We start from the raw sequence: 7501 nt of genomic DNA on the forward strand, positions 1-7501 counted from the left end.
AGGAAAAGAAATGAAGTAGTATAAACTTGAAAACTAGGAATTCAGTCTTCTCCAGTCACACTGACACTCTTTACAGCAAACTCACTCCCACCTCTGGGCCTTCACGCTCTCTGTTCCCTCTGCCTAGAATGTTCTTTCCCCAGCCTTTGGCATAGCCAGTGCCGCTGCTCGTTAAGGTCTCAGTTCACATGGCTCCTCAAAGAGGCCTGGGAAGCCTTCCCTGACCATCCAAGCTAAAGCAGCCACCTCTTTCCCCACCACCATCTTACCCCATCAGTCATTTTCTATTCACTTACCCTGTTAAATTTTCTCCATCACAGTTAAAACCATCTGAAGAGGCAGGATCAGGATTTTTTTTAATTAAGAGAAAAAAAAAAAAAAAAAGCTGGGCGTGTGGCTCATTCCTGTAATCCCAGCACTGTACAAGGCCGAGGCGGGCGGATCACCTGAGGTCAACAGTTTGAGATCAGCATGGCTAACATGGCAAAACCCCTCCTCTACTAAAAATACAAAAATTAGCAGGGTGGCACATGGCTGTAATCCCAGCTACTCAAGAGGCTGAGGCAAGAGAATCACTTGAACTTCGGAGGCGGTGGTTGCAGTGAGCCGAGGTTGTGCCATTGCACTCCAGCCTGGGTGACAGCAAGACTCCATCTCAAAAAAAATAAGTGAAACGATTCTGTTTATCATGTGTCTTCCCTGGCTAGAACGGCTAGAATGTAAACTCTAGGACAGCAAGGATCTTGTCTGTCTCATGGACTGCTGACTCCTCAGTGCCTAGAGTAGGACCGGGCACACAGCAGGGGGTCAATACATTTGTCAACTCAATAAAATAAGAAGAGTAGCTACCAGCTACCAGGACTAATGACAACGTGCTGAAAGGCTTGCAGACATTTCATTCGGTCTCCAACAACCACCGAGATAAAGACTACTATGATACCCATTTTGCCAATGAAGAAAAAAGCTCAATGCGTATCTCACAAGTTAGCGGCTATACTGGGATCTGAACTGGCCACCTAAGCTACCTTCCAACCATGGCACATTTCTTGCAAATACGAGGAGTGGTATTTCCCACTGATCCTCCACCACCAGCCCCTCACCCCCACCACCCACTGTGGTCAGGCCACTCTGCTGGCTCCTATCTTCCGGGGCAAATCTCCTCCCTTCATTCTGAGGCAGCTGGGTCCCTCACCCTCAGCCCCTAACATTTCCAAGCGGGATCCCTGCTGTAACACTTTTTCCTATTTCTACCTGGTGTTTCCAATGATTGTGTTGACTCTTACTGTGAATCACTTTGGGTTTGAAAGATCACATGTAAACACAAAAATTAGCCGGGCATGATGGTGTGCGCCTGCAGTCCCAGCTACTCAGTAGGCTGAGGCAGGAGAATTGCTTGAACCGGGGAGGCGGAGGTTGCAGTGAGCTGAGATTGCACCATTGCACTCCAGCCTGGGCAACAGAGCGAGACTGTCTCAGGAAAAAAAAGGATGAGCCATATCTGTATGTAATGACTTAGAAGGATATGCCCAGCCATTAATTGAAAAACAAATCAAGTTACAAATAGGTGTAGCTTGATCCCTACCCCCTCTTTTTTTGAGGAATTGTAAGGAAGAAGGAAGAAAACACTTAATATATGCGCACGTGCACATGCACACACACACACACACACACACACACATATAATCAATATAAGCACAGAAAAAGATAACTGAGGCATCTGCCCAAATCAAAAGGGCAGAGGCACATCCATTTTGTTCACTATGCTATCTCTGAAACCTAGCAATAGATACTCACTGTCTGAAAAAATGGTTATCTCTGGTGACGTGGGATTTTGGAGCGGAAGGTGGCACCAGGTATTTTCCCTACATCTCTGCATGTTTAACATATTACAACAAGCAGGAATTTCTTGCATAACTTCTTTTAAGCTAAATTCAACCCAATCACATACATACACACATGCGCAAAAGGTCGTGACCAGAATAGTCCTAAAAAATGGAAGCAATAGGCCAGGCACTGAGGCTCATGCCTGAAATCTCAGCACTTTGGGAGTCTGAGGTAGGTGAATCACCTGAGGTCAGGAGTTTGACACTAGTCTGGACAACATGATGAAACCCCATCTCCACTAAAAATACAAAAATAGGCTGGGCGAGGTGGCTCATGCCTGTAATCCCAGCACTTTGGGAGGCTGAGGTGGGAAGATAACCTGAGATCAGGAGTTTGAGACCAGCATGACCAATATGGCAAAACCCAATCTTTAAAAAGGAAAAAAAAAAAAATTACCCGCTGTAATCCCAGCTACTCAGCACGCTGAGGCAGAAGAATCGCTTGAACCCGGGAGGCAGAGGTTGCAGTGAGCTAAGATTGTGCCACTGCACTCCAGCCTGGGCAAAAGAGAAAGACTCTGTCTCAGAAAAAAAAAAGGGGCAATATCAGACATGAAAAACATACAAATGCACAAACTGGTCCAACAACCTTTCATTCTTTTTTCTTCTTTATTTTGGAGACAGGGTCTCACTCTGTCACACAGCCTGATGTGCAATCGTGCAATCACAGCTCACTACAGCCTCAGCATCCCGGGTAGCTGGGACAGAGCTGCACGCTACCACATTTGACTAATTTTTTCTAGAAATGGGGTTTCACCATGTTGCGCAGGCTGCTCTCAAACTCTTGGGCTCAAGCAATCCGCCTGCCTCAGCCTCCAAAGTGCTGGGATTACAGGCATGAGCCACCTAACCCCGCCAAATAGCCTCTCATTCTAATAGCTAAAAACATACTTTAAAGGAAATGATTGAGTTCTTTTATTAAGATGTAAATAAATTTAATTTAGACTTTGCAAGTTACTAAACCTATTTTTGAAATATATCAGTAAAATACATTTTACAGCAAAAAAAAGAGGCACCAATTACTGCACATCCTAAATTCCACTTTTGATTTACCACCTAACAACTGCAATGCCTGAAAAACAGACTCACATTTAACTCTTAGATCACTCTACACAGACAGCTAAAAAGCCACATGCTGCTGTCACTGGTCATTGAGAACAATCAAATTTTTTTAAGTTGCTGCTTTATTTCTTCAGGTTAAAAAAACACACAGGTAAATTTGGTGGCCATCACAAATATGATTGAGCACCAGATTCTATCATCAAACGAAATCACAATGACAGGTTTCTGACAATAAACTCCACCTGAAGGGAGCACTAATAAATGCCCTTCCCAGCCTCTTCTAGGGTGTGTGGTATGTGTGCTGCCTCCTGAAATGCCCAGGATGGCCACTCTCCCACATGGGATATTCTAAGCCACTGATACTATCTAACTTTTCTGAAAGAAATTAACGACTCAGCCAATCTTTACTAGGCTAAAATCACAGAATTGGGTCCCCTGAAAGCCAGGCTTTCATGCCACATCCACGGCCATTGCAGTCTGGCCAAGTCCATAACATCTTCTTACCCTTATTAATACATATGTTACATAGGTTTACATATATTAATCCTTAATGACTTAAACAACTCAATCTCGTCATGGCCAGGCATGGTGGCTCACACCCTGCGATCCCAGCACTTTGGGAGGCCAAGGCAGGTGGATCACCTGAGGCCAGGAGTTTGAGACCAGGCTGGCCAACAAGGTGAAACCCCATCTCTACTAAAAATACAAAACTAGTCGGGCGTGGTGACGCACCTGTAATCCCAGCTACTCAGGAGGCTGAGGCAGGAGAATCGCTTGAACCTGGGAGATGGAGGCTGCAGTGAGTTGAGATCATGCCACTGCACTCCAGCCTGGGCGACAGAGCTAGATTCCATCTCAAAACAAAAAAAATAAGTAAAGAAACACATCTCAACCTTGTCAGAAAAGGCCACCACCTCCAGGAGCTGAGGGGAACTTTTAATGCCCATTAGATGGGAGACCAATATGGGCCAATGAAATGGTATTTCTATGAAATGACATTTCTATGAAATGGCAGCTTCGTCTTTCTTGCCCATTGACTGGACGTGGGAAGGCTGGGGAAGAAGAGCAGCTCCCAAGTTTCTTGTTTGGGCAACCAAGTCAATGTTGGTGCATTAGCCACAATGGTGGCTACTGGGTCTGAGAGGAGAGGGAGTTCAGGTTGGACATGTTGAGTTTACGGTGCCCAAGAAACAGCCACGAGGGGCATCAAAGAAGCACAGGCTCCACATCTGAGCTGGAGTGCAGGGGGCTCAGCGGCTTTGAAACATAGAGGCAAGAGCTGGGGGCACTGGGACAATAATTAAAGCACTGGAGTGAACATACTGGGGAGGGGTGTGTGAGCAGGGGACTACTAACGGTAGGTCAGTCCCATTTTTTCTTAGGCCTTTTTACTATAGTGTGTTCCATAATTAAACCTTTGGTGAGTAAAATTTGGGGTTGAGAACAGAGAAACACTAACCCTGTGGCCACTCTGCCATGTAGGTACAAACAGAAGCAGAAAGGGCCTATTAAAAAAAAAAAGGGCAAGATACATTTCATCATTTAATAAGCACTTACTGTGTGCTGGGCCTTGTGCAAAGCACTAAACATGAATTATCTCCTGGAACCATCCAAACAATCCTGGCACAAAAGTCCTATGACTACCATTCCACAGATGGGACACTGAGGCTGGGAGCAAACGTGTGGGGGAGCTCAGGGCTGTCATGTCACAGCCCACAGTCAGGCATTCTCTGGGCCAGATGGAGAATATTGAAGAACAATATAATACATAAGAGCTGCTACTTAGTGAGAGATGGCGCTGGACTAGAAATACAATCTCAGCAAATCCTTACAACCCTTTGAGAGTGATCTTGTTATTATCCCATTTTGTAAATGAGGAACCTGAGGTTGTAGGAGGGGAAGTCAACTAGACCAGTTCTGAATCTGGCCCGGGGAAGAAACCAAGCCTACAGCCAGAGCCCACCTTCAGAGGGTCTCCGGGCCACTAGGAAAACGCTGAATAAATGGTACCATTTACTGAGCGTTATGTGCCAGCTGCTGTGCTAAGCACTTTACACATGGTATTCTCACTGCATCCTGAAAACAACTAGAGGAAGTGGTTGCTATTTAAATCCCCATTTTATAGACAGGGAAACCAAGGCACAGAAAGGTGAAGCCAGTTGCTCAAAGTCACACAGCTGGTAAACGACAGAGTTCAAATTTGAACCTGGGGTCTCTTTGCCTTCCAAACCAACGCTCTTAGCAAAATAATTTCGGTTAACAGCAGCTACCCTGCATTGGGTGCTAACTATGGACTCACCTCTTTACATGCACACGCTCAACTAATCCTCACCCTATGCAATCGATAACATCTTCACCTCATTTTTCGGGGACCTAACAATAACCCAAATACGTAGTAAGTGCCTCCTATGTGCCAAATGTTTTATTCCATTATCTCAACAGAATCTCCGCAAGACACTCTCCTACTCGTTTTACTGCAGGGGAAATTGAGGTTCGGCGCGGTTTCCCCAGATCGCAGCTCCCGAGTGGCACAGCCGGGACGCGAATCTACCACTCCCCGCCTCCAAGCTCTTCCCCACAGCGCCGGAGTGCACGCCTGGAAAGTTGAGCCATGCAGGCAAGAGTCCGGCTGGGTCCGGAGGGCGTAAGTCCCGGCGCCGCCGCCCCCCACGGCCAGTACCCACACCCGGCCGTCCGCCCGCGCTGACCCTCGGGGTCCGGGTAGCCACCGATTCCCCGCCACCCTTGCGCGAGGCCGATCCCGCACCCGGAGCCACATACCTGGGCGTCCCGGCTGCCCGCCCCGCGGGCCTCAAGACCGCGGCGTCTGGCTCCGCGCCGCTCGCTGGAGACGCCGCCAGCTCCGGTGGCCCGAGTGACTTCCAGGCTGCCCACTTCCAAGCCGCTTCGCGCGAGGCCTCCTGGGAACTGTAGTTTCGCCCTAGCCGGCAGCGAACTGGAGAGCGTGGCGCGCGGGGACTGCCGGGAGCCGTAGGCGCACCGCCGCGCTGCCTCCTGGGAACGGTAGTCCACTGGTTGCCTCAGTGCAGCTCCAGTCTCCAGAGCACTTCCGCAGCCCGGAGGGGCGTGAGGGAGGGAGGTGTGTCTTCTGCAGACTCCAGCTCTAGAGCCACGCTCTTCACCCCGCTGGGGCGGTTTTTCCTTTCTCTCAGCCCCGTCTGCCTCCTCCCTTCATTCGGCGGAACCTCTCCCTCACTCTGCCAGGCTCGAGTCACTCACCCCTAGGACGCTAGCCTGAGAGAAGCGGGAGAAGTGGAGCAGTGCGCTAGACCCCCAGTGGTGGGGACGGTAGAGGAGGGCGTCGATGCGCGCTCGCGCACGCGCGGTCGGCGGCAGACCCCGACCTAAATTGCCGCGGGACCCCGCGGAGAGGATTTTTTTTTTTTCCTTTCGAGCGCGCGCGGTTATCGTGCCGGGCGCGCGCCCATGCGCACGCGCGTTCAGACCCCTGGCCTCGGGGAGTCCACCGGCCGTGGGGTTGGGGGCCAACCGCTCCGTGGGCGGAGTCCTCCCGCAGCATCTGCCAGGTAGCTTCTCAGTCGCTGCCCCTAGCTCTAAGAACTCCTGAGTGCACACGCCGTAACCGTCCCTTGTCGGGAGTCCTGTCGCAGGTAACAGGCGCACCCCACGCTTTGAGACAGAGACGCCCTGCCTCCTGCCCGTGTAGGGGGCTCGAGGGTAAGGGACCTCAGGTGGAGTCGCCTCTCCGCGGCCTAGGCAGCTCCAGAGCTCTGCCTTCGTCGGGAGCTACAAGACCCAGGGGGCTGCGTAGGGGCCTTGTTATCTTGCATTCTTTCGTTAATTGCACATTCCTGAGGGTAACTAGTGTTTGTAGAGTACCTACACCTTGGGAAATTTTGTTCAAATTTAAGACACCTGCTGACATAACCGAGCAGCGGACTCCCCCCACCTCCACACTCCTTTTATAATGTTCCTCGTTAAGAGTTACCGCGGGAATTGCCTAGAATTGCAAGGTCCTCTGGTCAAGAAGCCCTAGTCAATATCCTTTCCACCTCAGCCTGCCTTCTAGGAAGATGTTCACTAACACTTGAAGCTGGGAAGCACATGTTTCTCCCTCAGAGAACACAGAGAGTCATTCATTTGCCCATTCATTCAACAAAAATGTATTAAGCTCTATTGCGTGTCAGGTTGGGTGATTATGGAGACACAGGAGAAATCCAGACAGACTGGAGTCCTACCTTCAGGGAGCTTTCAGTCCAGTAGGGATATCAGGCCACCATTAGACCATGACAATATAGAGCAATACTACCTAAGAGAAGAATACCTTGCACTTTGAGCCACCGAGGCAGAAGGATCACTTGAGGCCAGGAGTTCAAGACTGGCCTGGATAACGCAGCAAGAAACCATCTCTTCTAAAAAACTTTAAAAAACTAGGTGTGGTGGCATGTGGCCATAGTTCAAGCTATTCAAGAGACTGAGTATCGCTTGAGCCAGGAATTTGAGGCTGCAGTGAATCATGATTGCACCACTGCACTCCAGCTTGGGCCACAGAGCAAAATCCTGTCTCAAAAAAA

The 7501-nt window shown here is 49.4% G+C and overlaps 1 protein-coding gene across 3 annotated transcripts in view; it reads right to left on the bottom strand.

The window, feature by feature from the left end:
• Positions 1-5892, bottom strand: part of SIPA1L3 (signal induced proliferation associated 1 like 3) — a 293992-nt gene extending 288100 nt beyond the window's left edge. For 2 of the 3 annotated variants that reach the window (XM_017506623.2, XM_037730739.1), the window contains exon 1: positions 5727-5891. The gene's annotated coding sequence lies outside the window, so the exon portion shown is untranslated. Of the gene's footprint in view, positions 1-5726 lie in introns of all 3 variants that reach the window. The other variant, XM_017506624.2, reaches the window with a different exon arrangement.
• Between the last annotated feature and the right edge of the window lie 1609 nt (positions 5893-7501).

The sequence above is a fragment of the Cebus imitator genome, unplaced genomic scaffold, assembly GCF_001604975.1.
Source record: "Cebus imitator isolate Cc_AM_T3 unplaced genomic scaffold, Cebus_imitator-1.0 Scaffold356, whole genome shotgun sequence".
NCBI classification, from domain to species: Eukaryota; Metazoa; Chordata; class Mammalia; order Primates; family Cebidae; genus Cebus; species Cebus imitator.